General features: G+C 38.3%; 2 long non-coding RNA genes across 3 annotated transcripts; one reads left to right on the top strand and one right to left on the bottom strand.

Annotated features, from left to right (window-relative positions):
* The first annotated feature begins 4,891 nt into the window (after nucleotides 1–4,891).
* Nucleotides 4,892–18,783, top strand: LOC143655140 (uncharacterized). Its single transcript, XR_013162062.1, has 3 exons — nucleotides 4,892–5,014; nucleotides 5,979–6,089; nucleotides 18,668–18,783. It is a non-coding gene; the product is annotated as an uncharacterized LOC143655140 (long non-coding RNA).
* LOC143655139 (uncharacterized) lies at nucleotides 5,551–23,332 on the bottom strand. Of its 2 annotated transcripts, XR_013162060.1 has the most exons (4): nucleotides 22,858–23,332; nucleotides 19,110–19,404; nucleotides 18,116–18,209; nucleotides 5,562–5,652 (listed from the first exon to the last, which is right to left on the bottom strand). It is a non-coding gene; the product is annotated as an uncharacterized LOC143655139 (long non-coding RNA). The 2 variants fall into 2 exon arrangements; XR_013162061.1 differs by lacking the exon at nucleotides 18,116–18,209 and having other exon boundaries at nucleotides 5,551–5,652.
* Between the last annotated feature and the right edge of the window lie 661 nt (nucleotides 23,333–23,993).

Here is a 23,993-nt window from a genome sequence, read left to right on the forward strand (position 1 = left end):
AAGATGAGAAGCCAAATTTGGTATACCAGATGGTTCTGGGCAATGTTTCCTTAAGATAATGCTATGTCCGAGTTTGGTGAGGATGTAGACTCTGTCTTTTTCATTGCCGTATCACAATGTATATAGGCAATGTTATCTAGAATGAGCTCCCTGAATCCTGTGTTGAGAATTTGAATGAATTGTCTAGTCCCAGTGTAAGTAAAAGAAAAAGTTGGAGCCACATGTGTCCGAGGCAGACAATACTGAAACCTTTACTACCAAACTGTATACCTACAAATAGACATCCAGGGTGAATTCTTTACAACTTTACTGAGATACTTTGTGCACATAGATGAAGGTTATGTTTCTTTTCTAGCTGGAGAGAAAGGAGAGAAGAGGCCCATCACAGCTTATGAATGGATTGAAATGTTTCAAGCCACTTAGAGTTCTTACTTTAATTTTTTAAAAAGACTTAGCATGCGTTTCTGAATTTAAAATATAATTTTTAACTGTTTCCTCTTTATGTCATTATTTTAATATCTTTTCTCCATCAACTGGCAGAGTTTGTGGTTTACAAGGAGGCCAAGGACTTCTTCCCAAAGATAATCTAGAAACACTTTTCTCTTGAATAATTAAAGCAATGAAAACTAATAGCAAATGAACAGCTTCCCGAAATTTTTTTGTCCAGGTCATTTGGAGGACAGAAAACCAGCTCTAGGAAATAATAAATTCACTATTAATGGATTTTTGGTAAAATTATGGATTATTGACAAATACCCTGTACATTTCCATTTGCTCTTCTTATATTTATAAATTTTTAAAATGCCTAATTCTAAACTCTGAAATAGTTCATTTATGGATGTGATTTTAACTTTAGAGAAACAAATGATATGAACGAGAAGCTATTTATTTAGCTGAAGACAGAATGTTGATAAAAAGCAGTGACATGCATCATGTGAGAAGCCATTAAAATTAGATCAATTAAAGCCATGCCTTGAAGGAATAATGGAATTCAACCAAAATTATTTTTAGTAAAAATAATATAAAAGCTCAATTTAATTAGTTTCAAAAAATATTTTAAGCATTGGCTTTTAAAAAAATTTTAAGTTATTTATTTACCATGGAGAAAAAGATTAATTAATGGTTGATTCTTCAGACAGAATAAAATCTATTGGTTCAGGGAATATATTTTAAGTACTATGAAAGAGTGTGAGATGGAATCCTTATTTTAAGGTGATTGTAATGGGTTGCAAATTGCCCTCCTTAAAAAACATATTCAAACCTAATCCCTGGTCCCATGAAGGTGACCTTATTTCTAACAGTCTTTGAAAATGTGGCTAGTTAAGATGAGGCCAAACTGAATTGGGGCAAGGGGGGCCCTACTTCAATATAACTGGTGTCCTTATTAGGAGAGGAGATTTGGACATAGATACAGATAGACACAGGAGAGACAATCTATGACAACTGAGGCACAGCTTGGAGTTTGCTGCCATAAGTCAAGCAACACTTGATTGTCAGCAAACCTCCAGAACCTAAGAGGAGACAGGGAAGAATTCTTCCCTATAGACATTAAAGGAAGCATGGCCTTGCTTGATTTCAGACTTCTAGACTCCAGAACTCAGAGAATAAATTTTGGTTATTTTAAGCTGCTCAATTTGTGGCACTTTGCTATGGCAACCCTAAAAAATTAATGAAGTGATTAAATGAGGCATTTCACTTATTTGATCAACAATACTGTTTGTAGTATAGGGCATTCATTTTATTCCCGGGCATCTTTTTGTTGGGCTTATTCAGGGATAACTATTCCATGGCCTTTAGTTTCTTCTGCCAACCAGTCTCACAAAGGTTTATATTTTTTCACAGTGACACTCAAGAAGGGTCATGTAGGCCATTTTCAGACACAGAGAGGAAAAGACAGAAACACATTTAAAAAAATGAGTATGTGACAATGGAAGCAGAGATTGTAGTTAGATTGCCATAATTCAAGGAAAGCTTAAGGTCAATAAAGGTGGGATGAGGCAAGGAAGGATTCCTCCTCCTGAGCCTTCAGAGAGGGCATCGCCCTTCTAACACCTTGGTTTCGAACTTCTAGCCTCCAGAATTAAGAGAAGATAAATTTCCTTTAAGTCAACCAGTTTGTGGTACTCTATTACAACAGCCCTAGGAAATTAATACCACTCTGAAAGACCTCATTATTCCTATGGCTTGCTTATTTATTTATTTATTTTTCATTGGCAGGCACCAGGATTCAGGCAAGAATTCTACCTGCTGAGCCTCCATCACACAGCCCAACTTGGTTGTTTTTTAAGATCCTCAAGAACATGAATTCTGGGGTCCACATCTCAGCCACAGTGTCTGCTAGGAGTTTAAATTTAACCTTGGCTGGAGTGTCCAGCCCTACACTCTCAGTTAATTTTCATATTCATCTGTGCTACATGGATCATTTTCACTACCTTTAAGGATTTCTGAAAATAAGAAAAACAACCTGTGGTAGATTAAAGCTGGCTATAAATTCCTTGCTACTCCTCCAATTAAGGTGTGAAGTCAAACCCAATCCTTTTGAAATCTGGATTGGCCTAATTGACTTATAAACCCATGAAATACATGAAAAATGACCCCCTAGAATTCCGTCATTGAAGCCTTGCATCTTCTGCCTGGAACTCTTGGAACATGTACACTTGGATCCCTGAGTCTCCATATAAGAAGTCAGACTTCTCACCAAGATTCCAAGCTGCTATGACAAATACCACACACTGGTTGGCTTAAGCAACAGAAAATTTTTGGCTTATAGTTTAGGAGGCTAAAAGTCCCAAATTAAGGTCTTGAAAGCCATGCTTTCTCCCTGAAGTCTGTAGCATTCTGCTAATGACTTGCTGCAACCCTTATGGTTCCTTGGTTGCATCTATGCCTTCTGTCACATGGTAACTACTCCCCTCCTTGTGTGTACTCTTCTGGCTTCCTCTGATATCTGGCTTCTGGGATCCTCCTTGTGGCTTTTCCTGACTTTTGGCTTTCAGTTTTTTCTCCTTATAAGGCCACCAGTAAGAATGGATTAAGACCCACTCTGATTCAGTTGGCCAAGTCTTAATTAAAAATAACATTTTTAATAGGTCTTTTATTACATTGGATTTACCCCCACACACACACAGGAATACATATTAAGACTAAGAAAATATCTGCTGTTGGAGAATTTAAATCAATTACCACAGTTCACCTCTGGTTAAATACCTAGCTTCTGCTATCAGGTTATCTATACACACTGACTTTAGGCTGCTCAGTTCTATGGAAACAGCTTACAAAGTCAACGGCCAATTATGCTCAAAGATGCTATTAACACCCTCCTATGTATTCCTTATTACCTTAATGGAGTGTCTTATGGTCTTCCCTAGGAATATGGTCAAGTCATAGTTTTTATAGTCCCATAAAGTTGCATTTACAACTCCCTAAGCATTCTAAACCATTGTTCAAACTAAGCCAACTTTGTTCCAGAAGCTGTATTTCATTTTATGTAGGCCACTGACTTGTCTAACATTCCAGCAACTTGTTTGGATAGGCTCTCAATGTCCTTGGCAGAACATTGAACACTGAGTCAGTGGAGAATGTTCTCATATTTGTATGTTCTTCCTTTTTCAGTCCTGAATTCTGCACCCACTGCTCAGTTCCATGGATCTGTAAGCTAGTATTTCCTAGAGCAGTTTGTACTGGACCCTGACCCTGGTTAATAACTTGTGTCTCATGATGGTTGGTGAGAGCAGAACTTAGAAAAGAAATGCATTATCTTGCAGCTCTCTCAGGTGGAGCCTTTGCAGATTTTTCCAGGTATGGAGAGGACACTCTCTTCTGGAAAGGGGTAGAGGGAAGATTCTGCCAGTGCAGAAGTTTTTTCACAGTGGGGGAATTCACGATGCTCAGAAACTTGTTCACCCAAATGGATCCATCTCATGTTTCAGGGTCCGACTCTATTCCTATTAAGGACCTATTAAGGCTATGCAATTCAGTTTCTGTTGTATCTATGCAACCCTTTCAATAAAGTGCCCTGGATTTTCAACCCAATTAAACCTACAGATGCAGCAGATGTATATTTCTTTCAATCCATCAAGGATGCTAGTTCTCTCAGCCTGTCTTGAGTTGTAGTTAACTAATATTATCAAGGGCTCCAATACAGTTAACTGTCATGTTCTCTTATCAAGGGCTCCAATACAGTTAACTATGGCCAGCTGCCTTAGTTTTCTAAAACTGCTGAAATGCCATATACCAGAAATGGGCTGGTTTCTAACAATGGGAATTTATTAGTTTATGAGCTCACAGTTCTGAGACCACAAACATGCTCAAATCTAGGCACCATCAAAATGATACCTTTTTCTTAAAGAAAGATTGCCAATGATCTGGGAATTCTTTGTTGTATGGTAAGGCATGTGGCAGCATCTGCTGGTTTCTTCTTTCTCTTCTGGGTTTCGTTGCTTCCAGCTTCTGGCTTCAGTGGCTTCCTCTCTATTTCTGGTAGTTTTCTTTATGTGTTCAGTGTGTTCTCTCTCAGCTTCTGTTCTGTTTCTATGAATTTCATCCAGTAAGAGAATAAAGACCCACCTCAGGCATACTTCATCTGAAATAACCTAATCAAATTCTCCAATCACAATAGATCTATATCCATGGAGATGGATTAGCTTTAAGAACATGACCTTCTGTGGTACATACAGCCTCAAGCAATAATACCAACCAGTACCATAAGCCTTAAAATTTCCACTATTTCTTTATACACTTCAATGCCATAGCTATCTGGTAATCCAATGCTTCACATGCATCCCATCTCCAAGTACTACAGATGAAAGTCTTAGTAATTGTGATGACATTGTATTTCAGGGATTGTGACAATCCTGTGTAACACCAGCAAGAGAGTCCTTTTTACCTTCTGACCAATGCATAATTCATATCTATAATGCTATCCTGTTGGTCTGCTTTCTTAGTCCATTTTTAGTAATTATTTTCTTACTGTATTTCATTGAAGGCACAGTTTGAAACAAAAGCTTCAATACAGGTAATTCATTTGGGAATTTGATCCCAGGGTGTAAGAGTGCAAGATAGAAGGAGTAAAATAAGGAAGAAGGGAAGGGAATATACAGCTAAATGATCAAATTGGTCACTGCATTGGCAAAGTTACAAAAATACCAAGGAACCTGCACAGTAGACTTCTGTACTTTAGGGCTGATTATCTAGTGAGTAAAAGGTAAAAGCATTTATCCATTGGCCACCATCCCCCACTGGTAAATGGAGGACCTATAGCATTAAATTTCTTGCAATTTTGAATTGTGGAAATATTAGTGACAATCAGGTCGCCATGGTCCAAGAGTAAAAGCTGTATAGTTTCACCAGCATGAACCTGGTCAAAGCCTGAGGTGTACCGGTTACTCCAGCAATGATCAAATCATATTTAATATAAGACAAAGAAGCATTTGAGGTTGGGGACAAGAGGTATACAGTGCACTGGGGCCCAAATTATTTAAGGGTTTATCTCTCAAGCAAAAATCTTTAGTTTTATGTAGATCATAATGAGTATGGAATTTTACGGTTATTAGGGATCTTTGCTCCTTCTATCTTTTAGCTCCACAATCCTTATTTCTGGTTTGTTCCTGTAGAATTAATCAATGGTCTAAGATGTATGCTGGACCTTTCAGGCTGAAAGAAAGAAGAAAAACAATGTGGTGACATACCTGGGCTGGCTAAATCAGTTCATTTTAAAGACCTTTCTTAGTAAGCCTACACAATGTCTATTGCTTATATTTTTCTGGGCCACCTTGAGACAAAGCTAAAAATATCTAGTGTTTTTAATTTCCCTTTGTGGTTTATCGTAAACAGAAATAAATTAGACATATTTCCATAAATGATAAGATAACTACAATTTCTTGCCAAAATACCCAAACACTTTCTGAGGACAGAAATGCTAGAATGGATTTATGAGTTATAATGATGACTTACTCCTCATCCTCATTCTCTTTCTGCAGAGGACCCAGGTGGTATTCTCTTCACCAAATTGTTGAGAAATACTTGTTGAAAGATGCAAGGACATGCTTGGGAAGAAATATAGCGGCTATTCTCTGTACTAAGAGATGCTGGTAAGAAGAAATGATGAAGTTGGAATTGACTCCTGGGTTTCTATTGTTGTTACAAAAAAGACCTCAGCATGGAGACCTTTGGCCCAGGCTACTTGATTAGGAGGTCTCTTGGACTAAGATAATTGGACAGCCCCTTTATAAATTCACTTTCTATATATTTTTGAATAGCCCCAGAACTGATAAATAGGGACCTGAGTAGAGCCACCATGATAGAAAATCTCGAATCCTAGCTCCATTTCCATATCTGATTCAGCTCACAGATTCTTTTGTGAGTGTATAAATTTTCCATCAATTCTACTTATTTGAGCCTTAGTCATAGTGCCTCAAACTTTTGTATTATTAACTCATATTTGTACTTAACTTTGATACACTTCTTATCACTCAAACTCATCTGCAATTGTCTTCAAGCAGGAACCATGTTTTATGCTTCTTCACATTTCCCAAAGTGTCTAGCACAACAATGAACATGTGCTATTCATCTGGAATTGATTTATTAAATTTGTCTAGACAGGAAATGGCTATTAATTTTTGCCAACATCACCTATAATCAGAAATCCCTTCTCTAACTTCTGGACAATATCTTGAGAAGGTGATGATATCTGTTTTTTCATTCACCTCTGGACATTCAAACAACCCATTTTCAAGTATTTTAAATATAATCCTGTGTTTATATGGTGTAAAAACAGCCACATACATTGAATTTCTCCACACATCCTCTAGCAGCACATACAAATCAACAGATAAAACTTGTTATTACACATGCCTATAGCATAACAAGGAGATGGAAAATGCTATAAACTGCAATTTACAGGAAAAAGGAGAAATACACATCTGAAACCAGAATCATCTGTAAATCCCACAAAAGATTAGAGATTCAGGTGGAGACTATGAAGAAAAGAGGAATTCAGAGAGAGTATAACCATGACAAAACAAAATAATTTAGAGGAGAGATTATGCCCTGAGTAGAGAAACAGAGAGAAGTGAGAAGAGGTCTGAAGATGAATGAATACAAGTATTAGTTACTGTAGAGTTAAAAAGAAGAAAATTGAAGGGAGCCTCAAATAGAGAGAATCACCAACCCACATAAATTCTCTCCAAATTCTTAGTTGACCCCTGAACTTTGCATGTACTAGTTGAGACTTCAATAATCTGAGGGTGAGCAATAGGTGGAAGAAGGAAATAACTGATGAGTGATTTCAGCAGCTGCCCGGTGCAAAAGTACAGTCTGGTCAGGTTTGATAAACATCTTGGACTTTCATGACTTCGAAGTAAACACCATATCCCAAGACTAAAGGATTAGTCCTAGGATTAAGGGCAAAATAAAAAATGTCACGCCATAATAAAGACCAAAATGAAGATTACCTAAAATCAAGGTTCTCTGTCAGATATTTTGCAAACAACACTCAATGCTTTTCAGAGCGAGGTAATGTAATCTAGTATCTCCACAAAATAGCATTCCTAGATGTACAAGATAAAATAAAAAGAATTACTGGATGGAAAGAAAAGGAAAATTTGATTGATAGCTAAGAGAATGATCTGTTTATAGAAACAGACTTACGTACCACACAGAAGTTGGAATTATCAGGCAATGACTTTCGAGTACTGCTATGCATTTATAACAAAATTTACAAGAAAATACACCTATTTGATGGGGTGCCATGTTAACTAATAAAAATTCAGTTGGAAATCCTAGAAATGAAAAATAAAGCATGCAAATAAAATTTAGAAAATAAATGGGATAGAATTAACAGACCATGCCAGTTTTAATAACTTGTAAAACAGTATCAATCTATCTAATACATGTGTGGTTGTAATCTCAGAAAGAAAGGAGAAAGCGTAAGAGACAGAAAAGAAAATGTGAAAAACTATTGCCAAAATAGTTTCCTACGTAAATGAAAGTCATCAGTCCAAAGATGCAGGAGGTTCAGTATCCCTCTAGCAGGATAAATAAAATGAAAAATGGATTTAGGCATATGAAGTTGAATGCCAAAAACTGACAATAAAGAGAAAAATTTAAACAAAATTACATACAAAAAGAAGCATTGTAGCAGGTGGAGCAATGAGAGTATTACAATGGACTTAACTTTAGAAATAATAGTGGCCAGATGGCAACAGAGCTATACCTTTAAAATGCAATTTAGAATTTCGTATATAGCAAAAGCATCCTTCAAAAATGAAGATGAAAGAGGGATATTTTCATGTAAATCAAAGCTGAGGAAATTTGTCACTAGCAGATTCATACTACAAGAAATTCTAAAGGATGTTTTTTGTCTGAAAGGAATTCCATGTTGAGGGGGTTAAGGCTCTCTATATAGGAAGGAATGGAAGACCAAGGAATTGGTAAATCAATGGATAAATACGAAAGACAATTTTTGTTTGTTCTCTTTTTAAATACATTGAAGGCAATTGATTAGTTACAGCAAGACGATATTTTCTGGACTTCATACCAATGTAACATGTAATGTGTATTACACATAACACATATGATGTGTTAAAAATAGCCCACACATCACACTATATAGTTAGAATTAGTGCATTTTACTATGTAAGTTATATGTCCATAGACTTGTGTTTTTTCAAAATACCTAAAATTAAATTTAACAAAAGATTTGCAAAACTCCACTCCAAAATTTACACAATGTCATTCAGAAAAGAATGAATGTATATGACAAACTCATAATCTAGAAATCTCAGTATTATAAAAAGATGCATGATATGCAAATTAAACTACAGATTTAATGCATTAACAATGAAATTCCCAACACAGTATTTTTTTTTTTTGAAAATCCACAGGCTGATTCTAAAATTAAATAGACAAGAAAAACAAAGCCAAATATTGAAGAAAGAAAATAAACCTGTGTGCTTGGTTTGAAACTGTCTTCTATCCCAGAAAAGCAATGTTTTTAAATCCTCATTCAGTATTGTTGGTTGGGATCATTTTTACTGTTTCCATGGAGATGTGACCCATCCAATTGTGGGTGGTAACTTTTGATTAGATGGTATCCATGGAGATGTGTCTCCACCCATTCAAGGTGGGGTTGCTTACTGGAGCCCTTTAAGAGGAATTATTTTGGAAAAAATTAGAACTAACAGAGCCCAAACAACCATAGATCTTTGAAGATGCAGAACAAAAATGACCCCTAGTGAAGCTGAATGAAATGAGGAGAGAAAGCTAGCAGACATCACCATGTGCCCTTCCAGCTGAGAGAGAAACCATGAACTTCCTTGGCCCTTTCTTTGGAATGAAGGCGTCTTTCTCTGGATGCCTTAATTTGAACATTTTATTGGCCTTGGAACTGTAGACTTGCAACTTAATAAATTCCCTATTTTAAAAGCTGTTTCATTTCTGGTATTCCGCACTCTGGCAGCTTGCAAACTAAAACATATTTTGGTACCAGAGAAGCAGGGGGCTGCAGTTTACAAATATCAAACATTTTGGAATGTTTTTTTAAATGGATAAGGGGAAGATGTTGGAAGACTTGTAAGGAGCTTGATAGAGAGGGCATAGAATGCTTTGACCAGACCTTTGGCAGAAATGTGGACTCTAAAGATGCCTCTGATAAGACCTTAGGCAAAAATGATGCACGTTATTGCAGGCTGGAAGGAAGGTGACCCTTATTTTAAAATGGTAAAACTGACTACTAATTTTGGATTGAAGACAGATTTTAAAGGCCACACGAACTTGAATATTTAGCAAAAGAGATTTCCAAATTAAATGTAGAAAGTGCAGCCTGGTTTCTCTTTGCACCTTAAAGTGAAATGTAACAGGAGAAAGATAAGCTGAGAACTGAACTCTTGGGTACAAAGAAATTGATGGTCTGGAAAATTCTGGACTCTCAGAAAAGGAGACCCCAGAGAACATAAGGATTTAACCAAACATGGAAGCAGTCAGCTGTTTCAGAAAAAGCCAGGATTAGAGATGCAGTTCTCCAGGAAGGATATGTGGAAAGTCCTATTGTCTGAAGGTTACAATCTCAGCAAACTGCATATAGAACCTACAAGCAGGCTGTGGGATCTGTGTAAATGGCACCACTGTTGGTCTGGACTAAAAGGGACAGAAAACAGACAAATTGAAGGAAAAAAATTTCAAAGGCAGAACCATGGAAGCTAAGGTCTGAAGCCAAGAAACCTTAGGCTGGGAGAGTGGAACCACCCATGCACTTTGAGAGGGTGAGTTTGCCCTGAAGGCAAAGGGCAGGAATTTCAGTGCTCCAGGCCTCGGAGAGGGTGAAGCACATTCCTGAGGGATTGGGGAGAGCCTTAATGACACCACATTGTTCTGTGGGGGTTGATCGTGTACCCCAGAGATGGCAGACAGCCCAGGTGTTGCCCCAATGCTCAGAGATGGTGGAGCCAAGGAAAAGGCGATCTCCCCAAATGTCCTTCAAGGTTGTAATTCTCACTCCAGAATTTGAAGAGAGCCAGGTGCCTGAGTAGGCCCTTGGAAAGGGTGGATCCACTACTTTCTAAAGCCCCAAGGATAAATGACTGTCAGATTTTGAAATCTAATAGACTTTGCTTTGCAGGTTCTCAGAACTCTTTGGGTCCTGTGACTCCTGTGTTCCTTCCAGTTTCTCCCTATGGGGATGGGAACATCCATCCTGTGAATCTTCCTTCTTTGTATGTTAACAGCAGATAACTCCTACTGAGTTTTACAGGTCTATAGTCCCATGAGAATTTTGATTTAGGATAGACCATGCTTGTAGTTGACTTTGCTGAGATTTTGTACTGTTTCTGACTTTGTTTTGTACTTGTATTTTTATTGAAATGGTTTAAGGCTTTGTGATGAGATGGAATGAATGTATTTTTCACTTGGAAAGAGCATGTCTTTTTGGGGTCCAAAGGGTGAAAAGTGCTGGTTTGAAACTGTCATGTACTCCAGAAAAGCCTTGTCCTTTAAAATATTGCTAGGTGGGATCATTTTGATTGTTTCCATGGAGATACGACCCAGCCAATTATGGGTGATACCTTTTGATTAGATAGATTCCATGGAGTTGTATCTCTACCCATTCAAGGTGGGGTTGCTTACTGGAGCCCTTTAAGAGAGAAGCATTTTGGAAAAAGCCAACAGAGCCCACACAGTCAGCGACCTTTGGAGATTCAGAAGGGAAATGCCCCCAGTGAAATCTTATGAAATAAGGAGAGAAAGCTAGCATACATCACCATGTGCCCTACCAGCTGAGAGAGAAACCCTGAACTTCACTGGCCTTTTCATTGGAGTTAAAGTATCTTTATCTGGATGCCTTAATTTGGGTATTTTCACAGTCTTAGAGCTGTAAACTTGCAACTTAATGAATTCCCTTTTTAAAAGCCATTCTGTTTCTGGTGCATTGCATTCTGGCAGCTTGCAAACTAAAACAATCTGGAAGAATCATAAAACCAGTTATCCACAGCTAAGCTATTATATAGTTATTCTAATTAAAATGGGGTGTTGTAACTTAATGGCTGACAAATAGACCAATGCAACAGAATAAATAGTATTTGTTTTAAAGACAACAAATACTATGATCAGATTCATGTCAAAATGGACATTGCTGTGTACAGAAAGATTTTCTTTTCAATAAATGGTGCTAGGACAAATGTAAACTCATATGCAAACAAAGCGAATATTGATCTCTACTTCCAGCATATTCAGAATTTAATTCCAGATGGATTGAAGATCTAAATGTGAAAGGTTAAAGCAATCAAGCATTTAGGGGAAAAATAGAAGAACATCTTTAAGATCTTAAAGTAGGTAAAGATGTAATACATTCTCATTAAAAAGAAAAAAAAAGATCATTTGGACTACTTAAAATTAGGAGCTTTTGTTATTCAAAAGACACTTCACTAAGAGTGAAAATATATGCTCAGAATGCAAGAAGATATTTATATAACATATGCGTAATGAAGAATTCATGCCCCAAATACACCAAATATAAATCCTACAAAGCAATAAGAGAGAAGACATCACATTTAAAAATTGGCAAAAAAACTTCAAGAAGTACTTTTCAAATGATGGTATTCAAATTACCAATAAACAGTTGAAAGAATGGTCAACTTCATTAGTCCTTATGGAAATGCAAATTGAAACTATAATACCTACCAATTTATGCCACCAGAATACCCAATGTTCTAGTTTGTTAGCTGCCAGAATGCAATATACTAGAAATGGAATGGTTTTTAAAAGGAGAATTTAATAAGTTGCTAGCTTACAGTTCTAAGGCCAAGAAAATGTCCTAATTAAACAAGTCTATAGAAATGTCCAATCTAAGGCATCCAGGGAAATATACCTTGGTTCAAGAAGGCCGATGAAGTTCAGAGTTTCTCTCTCAAGTGGAAGGGCACATGACAAACATGGTCAGAGTTTCTCTCTCATCTGGAAAGGCACATGATGAACATGGTCAGGGTTCCTTTCTCATCTGGAAGGGCACATAGTGTACATGGCATCATCTGCTAGCTTCTTCTCCTGGTTTCCTGTTTCATGAAGCTCCCCAGGAGGCATTTTCCTTCTTCATCTCCAAACGTTGCTGGCTGGTGGGCTCTGCTTCTCATGGCTGCATTGTTCTCTGCTCTCTCAGAATCTCCCTCTTTCTCCAAGATATTTCCTCTTTTATAGGACTTCAGAAACTAATCAAGACCCACTGAAATGGGTGGAGACACATCTCTCCTAATACAGTTTGACAACTACTCTTGATTAAAGCATATCTCTAGGGAGATGATCTAATTACAGTTTCAAACATACAATACTGAGTAGAGATTAGAAGAAACGGCTGCCTTTACAAAATGGGATTAGGATTAAAACATGGCTTTTCTAGGGTACATACATATTTCAAACCAGCACACCCAAATAGAAAAAAAAAAACAGGATATATCAAGTTCTAGTGAAGATGTGAAGCAACTGGAATGCAACACTGCTGGTGGAAGTGTAAATTGGTGCAAATATTTTGTAAAATTGCTTGGTAGTATCTACCAAGATATCTATAGTTTATTATATGGTAGTATACAATAAAGCACAGCAATTTTACTTGAAGGGAAGTAACCATTGTGAATTTATTCATATTTTACCAAAATATGACCAGAATTTTCACACTAGCATTATTACAATAGCTCAGTGCTCATCCATATTAGAAATAACATATACATTTTGATACATTCATGTGATAGAAAACTATACATAAAACAGAATGAATAAATTGTAGTTATGCATAACAATACAAGAAAAAAGAATCTGAATATATAATGCATGAGTACACTAAGTTAGAAACATAAATACAATGCTTGAATGTGGGGAAAATACAGGAAGAGGCCTCAAGAGGAGTTCCTGGAGTGATAATATTATTATTCTTGAGCATGATGCTGACTACACAGGTATGCTGGTTTGAAGCTATTATGTATCCCATAAAAGGCCATGTTCTCTTAATCCATCCCTGGGTGTATGTGGGGGGTGGGGGGTGGAAAACTATTATTGATTGTGACCATTTGTTTAGGTTGTTTCCATAGATAAGTGACCCAGCCCATTCAAGATGGATGTTCCTCTGGAACAGAGAGAGAAGCCTATGCCAGTTGAAGCTATTATGTACTTCAGAAAAGAAAAGCCATGCCTTTTTTTTTTTTTTTTTTTTACATGGGCAGGCACCGGGAAACGAACCCAGGTCCTCTGGCATGGCAGGTGAGAACTCTGCTTGCTGAGCCATCGTGGCCCGCCCAAGCCATGCCCTTTAATCCTCATTCCATATTGCTGTGTGGTACCTTTTTGATTGTTTCCATGGAGATGTGCCCCACCCAATTGTGGGTGGTAACTTTTGGTCAGATGGTTCCTGTCATGGTCTGGTTCATGTATCAAATTGACCAGGTGGTGGTGCCCAGTTGTCTGGTAGGGCAAGCGCTGGCCTGTCTGTTGCTATGAGGACATTTCATGGTCTTAAATCATGATCACATTGGTTGTATCCACAGCTGATTGCGTTTGTAATTAGCTAAGGGAAGTGTGTTCTGCAATGAGTGATGCTTAATCTAATCACTGGAAGGCTTTTAAGGAAGATTCAGAAGAGACAGTCACTCTATCTGCTTCAGCCAGCTACCCTCTGAAGAGTTCTTTGAGGACCTTCATCTGAGCTACCAGCTTGTGGCCTGCCCTACAGACTTTGGACTCTACATGCCCATGGTTACTTGAGACACTTTTATAAGTTTTATATTTACAGATATCTCCTGCTGATTCTGTTTTTCTAGAGAACCGTAACTAATACAGGTTCCATGGAGATGTGTCTCCACTCATTCAACCGAACATCATTGGCCTTCTTGAACCAATGTAGTTTTCCCTGGGTGCCTTAATTTGGACATTTTCATAGCCTTAGAATTGCAGACTTACAATTTTATAAATTCCCCATTTTTAAAGCCATTCAACAGTTCTGGTATGTTGCATTCTGGCAGCTTACAAACTAAAGCAGATTTTAGTACTGAGAGTGTGGTGCTCCTACAGTTTGCAAATACAAAACACATTGGGACAGTTTTTTAAATGAATATGGGGAAATTTTTGGAAAAGTTGCAGAGAGTTTGATGGAGAAGGCCTAGAATGCTTTGAACAGACCTTTAGTAGAAATGTGGACTCTAAAGATACCTCTCATAAGGCCTTAGACAGAAATGATGCACATGTTATTGCAGGCTGGAAGGAAGGCAACCCTTGTTTTAAAATAGCAAAGAATCTTGCAAAATTGACTACTCATTTTGGATTGAAGGAATTCTTTTTTTCATGAACATCACTGAAGGCAGATTTTAAAGGCCGTGAACTTGTATATTTAGCAAGAAAGATTTCCAAATTAAGTGTGGAAAGTGTGGCCTCATGTCTCCTTGCAGCTTATAGTGAAATGCAGCAGGAAAGAGATAAGATGAAAACTGAACATTTGGCTATAAAGCAATCATAAATTGCTGGTCTGGAAAATCCCAGGCTTCCAGAAAAGAAGAACCCAGAGAATAGTGCCCCACATGAGGTTTTAACCAAACATGGAACCAGTCAGTCATTTCAGAAAAAGCCAGGATTGGAGATGGAGTTACCCAGGAAGGACTTGTAGAAACTTCTATTGTCTGATGGTTATGATCCCTGCTTATTACACAGAAAGCCAATAAGAGTGTTGTGGAATATGTATAAGCAGAATCACTGCCAGTCTGAACTAAGAGGGACAGAAAAGGGACATATTGGAGGAAAAATAACTTCAAAGGCAGAATCATGGAGGCTAAGGTCTGATGCCAGGAAACCTCAGGCCAGGAGCACAGACCCACCCAAACACTTGGAGAGGGTGTGCTTGCCCAGAAGGCAAAGGGTGGGGTTTCAACCCCACTGTTCAGGAAGAGTCATACCCTGGGCCTTGGAGAGGGTTGAGCACATTCCTTGGGGATTGGGGAGATTCTGGCTGCCACCACATTGTTATGGAAGGGTTGAGTAAGTGCCTCAGAGATGGCAGAGAGCCTGGGTGCACCCAGTGCTTGTGAGGGTAAAGTTAAAGAAAAGGTAGTCTCCCCAATGTCCCTCAAGGTTGCATTTGGCAGAGGTGGGCCATTGTGTAGGCCCTTGGAAAGGGTGGGACTGACTGTTTCCAAAGCCCTGAGGTTCAATCACCTTCAGATTTTGAAATCTAATAGAGTTTTCCCCACAGGTTTTCAGAACTTAAGGCTTTTGTGACCCCTGTGTTCCTTCGAATTTCTCCCTATGGAAATGGGAATTCATATCCTATATATATTGGCAACAGATAACTTGATCTGAGTTTTTCAGGTCCAGAGCCAGAGGAGAATTTTGCCTTAGGACAGACCATGACTGTAGCTGACTTTGATGCGATTTTGTATTGTTTCTTCCTTTGTATTGTATTTGCATTTTTACTTAAATGGTTTAAGCCTTTGTGATAATGTGATGGAATGAATGTATTTTGCATTTGGAAAGAACATGTCTTTTTTGTGGTCCAAAGAGTGGAATGTGCCAGTTTGAAGCTATTATGTACCCCAGAAAAGCCATGTCCCTTAACCCCCATTCAATATTGCTTGGTGGCAATGTGGCAAAAACTTCCAGGATGAGCCCAGGACCCAGCATCAAGGAATTGAGAAAGCCTTCTTGTCCAAAAGGGAGAAGAGAGAAATGAAACAAAATAAAGTTCCAGTGGCTGAGATATTTCAAACAGAGTGGTGAAGTTATGCTGGAGGTTATTCCTATGTATTATATGATATCCCTTTTTAATTTATGGTGTATTTGTGTGGCTGGAGGGAAGTATCTGAAACTGTTGAGCTGTGTTCCAGTAGCCTTGATTCTTGAAGACAATTGCATAAAGATAAAACTTTTACCATGTGACTGTGCAATTTTGAATACCTTGTGTCTGATGCTCCTTTTATTCAGTGTATAGACAGATGAGTAAAAATATATGGCTAAAAATGAATAAATAATAGGGGGATAAAGGGTAAGATATATTGGGGAGATGGAAATACTAGTGGTCAATGAGAGGTAAGGGTAAGGAGTATGGTGTATATGAGATTTTTCTTTTTCTGGAGTGCTGCAAATGTTCTAAAAAAACCATATGGTGATGAATACACAACTATGTGACGATATTGTGAACCATTGATTGTACACCATATATAGAATGTTTGTGTGTGAAGATGCGTTAATAAAAATATTTAAAAAATGTTATGGGGTAATATGTTTTGGATTGTTTCTATAGAGATGTGACCCACTCAGTTGTGGGTAGTAACTTTTGATTAGATGGTTTCCATGGAGATGTGTCTCTACCCATTCAAGGTGAGGTTGCTTCCTGGAGCAGTTTAAAGTGGGAACTATTTTGGGGTGGTGCAACAGTGCCTCAGTAGCAGAATTCTTGCCTGTCATGCTGGAGACCCTGGTTCGATTCCTGGAACCTGCCCATGCCAAAAAAAAAAAAAAAGGGGTGGGGAACCATTTTGGAAAAAGCTTTAGAGCTACCAGAACTAACAGGGCTAACAGAAAAGACAGTGCTCTGGAGAAGTGGTTGAAGAAGCCTGGAGGGAAAGCTAGTAGATGTCACCATGTGCCTTTCCAGCTGAGAAAGCTGGAACATCATTGGCCTTCTTGAACCAAGGTATCTTTCCCTGATTGCCTTAATTTGGACATTTTTACTGCCTTAAAACTGTAAACTTGCAACTTAGTATTTCCCTTTGTAAAAGCTGTTTTGTTTCTGTAAATTCCAGCAACTTGCTAACTAAAACAGACACTTTGATACCAACCCAGGAGAGAAGGACCAGTAGTCATGACCCTGTGCTTTCTCATCAAGAAACCCCAGATGCCAGCAGCCTTTCCTTTGAGAAGTTATCTTCCTCTTGATGCCTTAATTTGGACATTTTTATAACCTTAGAACTATAAATTTGTAACTAATAAACCCCCATTGAAAAATCCAACCCATTTGTTGTGTATTGCATTTTGACAGCTTTAACAGACTGAGACACCACATATATTCAGTTGGGAAAAACCAGCATCTATGTTTGTGATTTTTATGCTTTCCCATGGGTATTACATAATTTAATTAAAAGCTTACAAAAGTAAAAGTTAGGAGGAAAATGCAGTCTTAAAAAAAGTAAAATCTTTGTATTAAGCTTTGGAGACTCCTTTCAAATTCTGAAATAATAGAAATAAGGAAACTAAGTAAAATTCTGTGACCCATATTTGCTTTCTATTAAGAATTCATAGGGCCAAGGTGGGTGGGGAGGGCAGAAGAACTTTAAGCAGGATACTGTGCAATTTGACAACTATGGCAGAAACTTGGTCATACTCAAAAATCATCATAAAAACACTTCTCACTTCCATGCTAACAGCATCTGATTTTGCACAGTATTGGTTGTTCTTGGGCTTTCTGGCCCTTTCCAAGCCTGGGGTTATATGACTGAGGCCAACCATGGTCATTTCATTTTCTTCCCAGTTCTGTCCCCAGGCATGCACATGTGATATAATCCTGACCAATGAGATATAAAGGGAAGTATATATTGGGAGCTTCTTAGAATGTTTTTCTAATTCCTAAGTAGAGACAATGCAGAAATTAGCCTACCTACAGCTTCTAGATTCTGTTGCATGAAGATTTGAAGCTGAGAACTAAGCCAGGTATCTTGCACCCTTGGGGAGGGGGGAGCATTTCACACATACTAAGAAAGAGAAGAATGATGGAAAACCAAGTAAATCAGAGACACTGATTCATAGCTCTGACAGCATTGAGCTATTGAACCCCTGAATTTCTTGTTGATGAGATGCATATAATACATATTTTCTTCTTTGTTAAACAAGTTTTTATTGAATAATCTATTTTTGCAGCCAAAGATACCTTAATTGATAAAAGGATAATATAATCTGTATGCTCAAAATATTTTCCTTGCTCATTTCACAAGTACTTTGTGGGAAATGCAAGAATAGAATTCTTTTTTGTTTTGTTTTCTTACATAGATTCTGAGAAAACCCACTAACTTTATTACAGATGAAGATGAGGCATTACAACCATTGATTTGCACAATATAATTTTACATGGAATAAAAGTTTATGATTAAGGAAAGAATCTTGCCTATGAAATGCTTATATTTTTTCCATTATTTTCTTATCTTTGTTACAGTGTACCTCCCTCCTGAGAGCCTTGGATGTCAATTTCAGACTTGTCAGTACTGTCAAGATGACTTAGAAAGTTTCTGACCTATGGTCTTGTCTGATGTTATGAAACCAATAAAACACTCCTGAATTTTCATTTTGTGCACTGATGTCAACAATCCTCATTCAAATAGATGTGTCTTCCAAGAGGATAACCTCCAGATTCACTCTACTGTGAATTAATAAATTTGTACCCCTCAGGTTTAAAAAAATGTTCCCCCAAAACCTATCTCCATGAATTCAATGAATTCTTTAAGAATCCTTTTATATCATAATTGTAATCCATTATATCATTTGACAAGACATGTACCAAATGGCCCTTCATTTCTCTGTCAAGGATTTTATACACACAATTTATGTGAACTGACTTCACATATTTAAGTGTTAAATAAAAGTCACTTTGCACTTACAGAAGTATCTCTAACAACTTCCTTTCATAGCCCCAGAGAGTCTGTTGTAAATGCCATGCAAATCTGGATTCTTTCTTGCCAGGTAGAGAGTTATACTTCTTCATTGCTTCCAAATTTCTTTTCTGTGCTATTCCCATGTTCAATTTCATACTGAATGTTGGCATCAAGTCAGGTATCACAAACTCTGTTTTACTTCAACCTGTATTCAATCTGATATAGACTGACCGGATGGCATTTCATGTTTCCTGGGGCTGCCAACGCTCTTCCAATCATTCAATCTACAAATGACCAAGACCTGAATTTGGAATACAAGCAAATAGATTTCATTCTCTCACTGAACTTTAAATAAAGCAGGACTATACTTTCATTTTCAAAATTGTGCCTAGAAATGCAAAGAAAAACAGCACCTAAATACAGCTATGGGAAAAATTGTCTGGCTGTTATTCCAAGTTCATTGGTCACCAACAGATTTCAAGTTGTCAGTGTCCGATAGGACTGCTAGACCGGATGAGTATTTCCAATGCCATTTGACAACCTTTGTTATCTTCTGCATCTTTATTGCTTCCTATGAAATTCATCTCTCACATATTTATTTGCATAGGTGGCATACAAAAATCAAATTTTGATGAGGTTAAAGAGTAACACTGTCAGCTGTGATTAAATATGCAATTTTTAGAATGTGTTCCTGGTACAGACTCTGAGATGGAGAATTTAGTGAAGGATTTGTGGGGGAGCTCTCATAGGATATATACCTGTTTGGAAGTCGGCTTGGACAGTGGAAGAAACTGACCTACAGTGTGGTTGCCCAAGATCTCAGTAGTATTTACAGATTGGAATAGGTAAGGGGAGAACACTGGAGTTGGAATAGCTTTTGGAATTGTCCCAAACAACTGAGGGGAGGGCATAGTCTTTTGCATCCCTGCTTAAAGCAATCATTGAGTGCCAGCCACCTTCAGAAGGGAATGTGACCTTGGGATAAGAAGTTCTGTGATGCTGAGAGCCATTGCCAGTAAGATGATAGAGCAGTTAGGAGATGAGTGCCTATATGTGGAGAAAGCATGTATACAAAGTACCACATGATTCTCACGGTAAACACTTCCATCTGCAAATAGCTACTCCAGGATATGGCTTTGACTTATTTCCTGGGTTAGTGGAACATACTACAACCTCTACTACTGCAATTGGTCCTAAGGCCACAAATGATAGTCATCATTTCTCTTCTCTAATATCTTTTAAAATTCTTCCTTTCCTTAACTAGTACATCTCCTGGCTTAAGTGGCTTGCCTGGTAGGGATACCAAATTCTCCTTCCTTAAGGATCTGAGTCATTGATTACCATGTTCTTTTGGCTTTGGCGGCTACATTTATTCATTTGACATTAAATCTAAGCAAGAAGGGATGAAGAAGTACCCCAGTGTGTCACCAGCATACCAAAGGTATTCTTTCCTACTACACCTGTGAAGATCAAGGACAGTTATCCCTGCCAGTATTGTGACTCCTTTCCTTTCCTGCTGATCTCCTGATAGAAGTGACCAATTGTTAATCATAGCTTAAATTTAAATGGGCCTCTTACCAAATTCTTTGGTTGAAGTGTGACTGCCACCTGGAAGAGAGTCCTATAGATCCATAGGGATTAAAATGTTAAAATGTTATGGGGATAGAAAGCACTCCCTCCCCAAGTGGATCCATGGGGGTGATGTTAAGTGGGGTCATCCCTGCTTCTACACTTTGATTCTCAGACCCATGTATTCTGCCAACAGCAGACCCAATACTTGATGTAGGGTGATTATCACATCTGGAATGATGGTGCCCTGTGCTGTTAGTGTAGCAATTCTAAACTAATCCCTGGGCTACGATTTAAGAGGGCATTTCAGTGCTTTTGTCAGGTGAGTCAATTTGAAGCTGGCCAGTTGTGGGTGGCTGAATGTGTAAGAGCTTCACTGTAGAGCCTATGATCATTTACCAATGCCAGATCTTCCTTGCCATAAAACAGGCCCATTGGTCTGAGCTGATATTGCGAGGGATCCTGTGTCTGTGGATCAAATGCTCAGTAAGCCCTTGGGAATGGTGGTGGCCAAAGTCCCGAGGGCAGTAAAGGCAAACCTATACTCTGTATACATCTTGAATACAGTCAAGATGAATCATTGCCCATTTCAGAGCAGAGGGTGTCCAATGTGAAGAATTTGTCATTAAATGACTCTCTGGTCTACTGGAGGGATTGTTCCCCATAGTGACACAGGATTAGTGTCTATTGCTGGCAATTTGAGGCATTTAGCTACAGCAGTAGCAAGATCAACTTTGTGAGTGGAAACCTATGCTATGAGACCCATACACGAACTTCCACTTATTTGCCAGTATTTATGAGTTCATGCCACAATGGAGTGGCCACTGATAAGCTAGGCAATGTCAAAGAATCAAGTCATTCTGTCTACTTGGTTGTTTTGGGACTCTTGGGGTTGACATGTGATACAAAGACTTTTAAACACTGAACTATTTGCCCATACACATGCCTCTACATCAGATCTCCTGGTCATTGGTCTATCAACATTTCTGTGTTAAAGTCCCTTTATTAGCTAGTGTTCTCTAGAGAAATAGAATCATCAGGAGATGTCTTTAAATACAAAATTTATAAATTTATATCTCATGTAACCATGGAGATATAGAGTCCAGGATCTGTAGGCCAGGTTGCAAGCTGACAGCTCCAATGAAGGTCCTCAATGAACTCTCAACAAAATAAATTTCCCAAGCCATGGATCGTATCATGTTGTGACAAGGAAACCACCTTAGATCATTGAAACTGTGAACATTAAATCCATAAAGTCACGAGCTTCCTGCTAAAGCACTGGTAGAGTTAGTACATTTTCTAAGCGAATATCTAGTTTCCATCATCTGCCATGTCACTTTGTTTCCATTTCTTTGACAAATTAAATAGCTGGGAAGTTTTGCATTGCCAGGGAAGCTATTTGGCTGGTTAGAGAAGGCATTTTTTTTTTTTTTTGGCATCTATTAAAAATTTCCAGAAAGAAAATAAAATTGACTAACTTGACTACTATCAATAGTGGCCTGGTGTCAATCCATGTTTATTCATACTCTCCAGACCAAAAAATAATCTCCTGTCTCTCACGCTCTATTTTTTTTTTCTTTTTCTCAACTCTTAAAGTAAGATTATTTTCTAAGAACTTTTTAAAATTGAGGTAAAACATTTACATTCAGTACAATTCACCCTTTGGTGTATAATTCTATGACTTTTGACAAATGTATATAGAAACTACCAAATCAATCACACCAGATAACCACCCCCACAATCAAGATGATGACTGTTTCCGCCAACAGAGGATTTTGTTAAAAGACAGACTTTGTGATTCGGTAGGTCTGGAGTGGGGCTGAAGGGTATGTTGTGAAGGATCTAGAATGTTTTGAGGGAAGATAAAATTGAACACAGCATTGGATCTTCCCATCCACCATTCTATCATATTACACTTCCACCACCATCACTGTGGTGGTTTGAAGCTGCATGTACCCCAGAAAAACGTGTTCTTAAATTTAATCCCTTCCTGTAGGTGTGAACCTATGGTAAGTAGGACCTTTGATGAGGTTACTTCAGGTAAGGTGTGGCCCAGCCCAGTCACGAGGGGTCTTAATCCTATGACTGGAGTACTTTTTAAGCAGAATGAAATTCAGGCAGAGAAAGAGGACACCACAGAAGCAACAAGCTGAAATTCAACAGAACCCAATCGAGAATGGGATACCAGGAGAGGTTGCCATGTGCAAGACATGTGACGGAGGACTCAAGGATCACAGACTGCAGGCAGGCAGCCCCACAACAGCAGTTTCTGGGAAGAAAGACTCTCCTGATGATGCCTTGATTCAGACTTTCTTTTTGCTTCAAAACCACAGGCGATTAAGTTTCCATTCTTTAACCTGGCCATTTCATGGTGTTTGCTCAAACAGCCAAAGAGACTAGAAAAAATCCATTGATACACAGAGTGGTGGCATGTCTTGATCCTGTATTTTCACTAGGTGGTTTGCTGTGATGTCAAGAAAACAGCATATGGAACACAGTTGAGTTGTAGAAATGTTCTCAGGTTACAACTTGAGAACCTGGTTGGGAACACTGATCTTATTGCCTTTAGTTGAAGAGGCATAGGATTTCCTACCTCTGAGTCAGCTTTTCAGGGCACTGTAAAGGAAAAGGGAGGGTTCTCTAGTAGCCTGACCCTCCAATGATCATAAAGCCCCTTGTGAGGTCAGGATCACATCATCAAACACTTGTAGAATGTTTGCTAATGGAAACTGTATAGACTAAAGCTGCGAGGACAGTGACACAGAAGAAATCTTAAAGACCTTCAGTTCAACTCTCATTACTCAATCCAACTCTCGCTACACAGATTAGTAAACTGAGATCCAGAGATACTGACTTATGCAGGATAACACAACAAGCTAGGAACAAAATTGTCCCCACAGCCTAGTTCTGTCTAGGCCATGTGATCTTCAGGAAGATTTGGAATAATCTTTCAGCAGAAAAAGAGTGCTAACAACCCTACATTATAACCTATAAAATGCGGAACAGGTGTGCTTATACTGAGAGGTATTTGGTTGGGAGTGCTTATAGTGGACAGGGGTGGCCAAGGAAGGTTTTAAAGGGCATGAAGGACTGGAAACTGGACTTCAAGGGAAGAATGAACCAGATGCAAACTCAGCACTTTCATGAAAGGGTCACATGAAAACAGACTATGCTGATGGCTGTAATCCAGGGAGTACAATGAAGACTTGGGCTGTAGTGAGGTAGCCAAATAAGGAATGCCTGGGATCTGAAAAGCTGAGATATTGATTAGTACAAACTGAATGGAGGGACAGGCTAACTGCCAGCACCAGGATCCTATAC

Source organism: Tamandua tetradactyla, chromosome 14 (genome assembly GCF_023851605.1).
Source record: "Tamandua tetradactyla isolate mTamTet1 chromosome 14, mTamTet1.pri, whole genome shotgun sequence".
NCBI classification, from domain to species: Eukaryota; Metazoa; Chordata; class Mammalia; order Pilosa; family Myrmecophagidae; genus Tamandua; species Tamandua tetradactyla.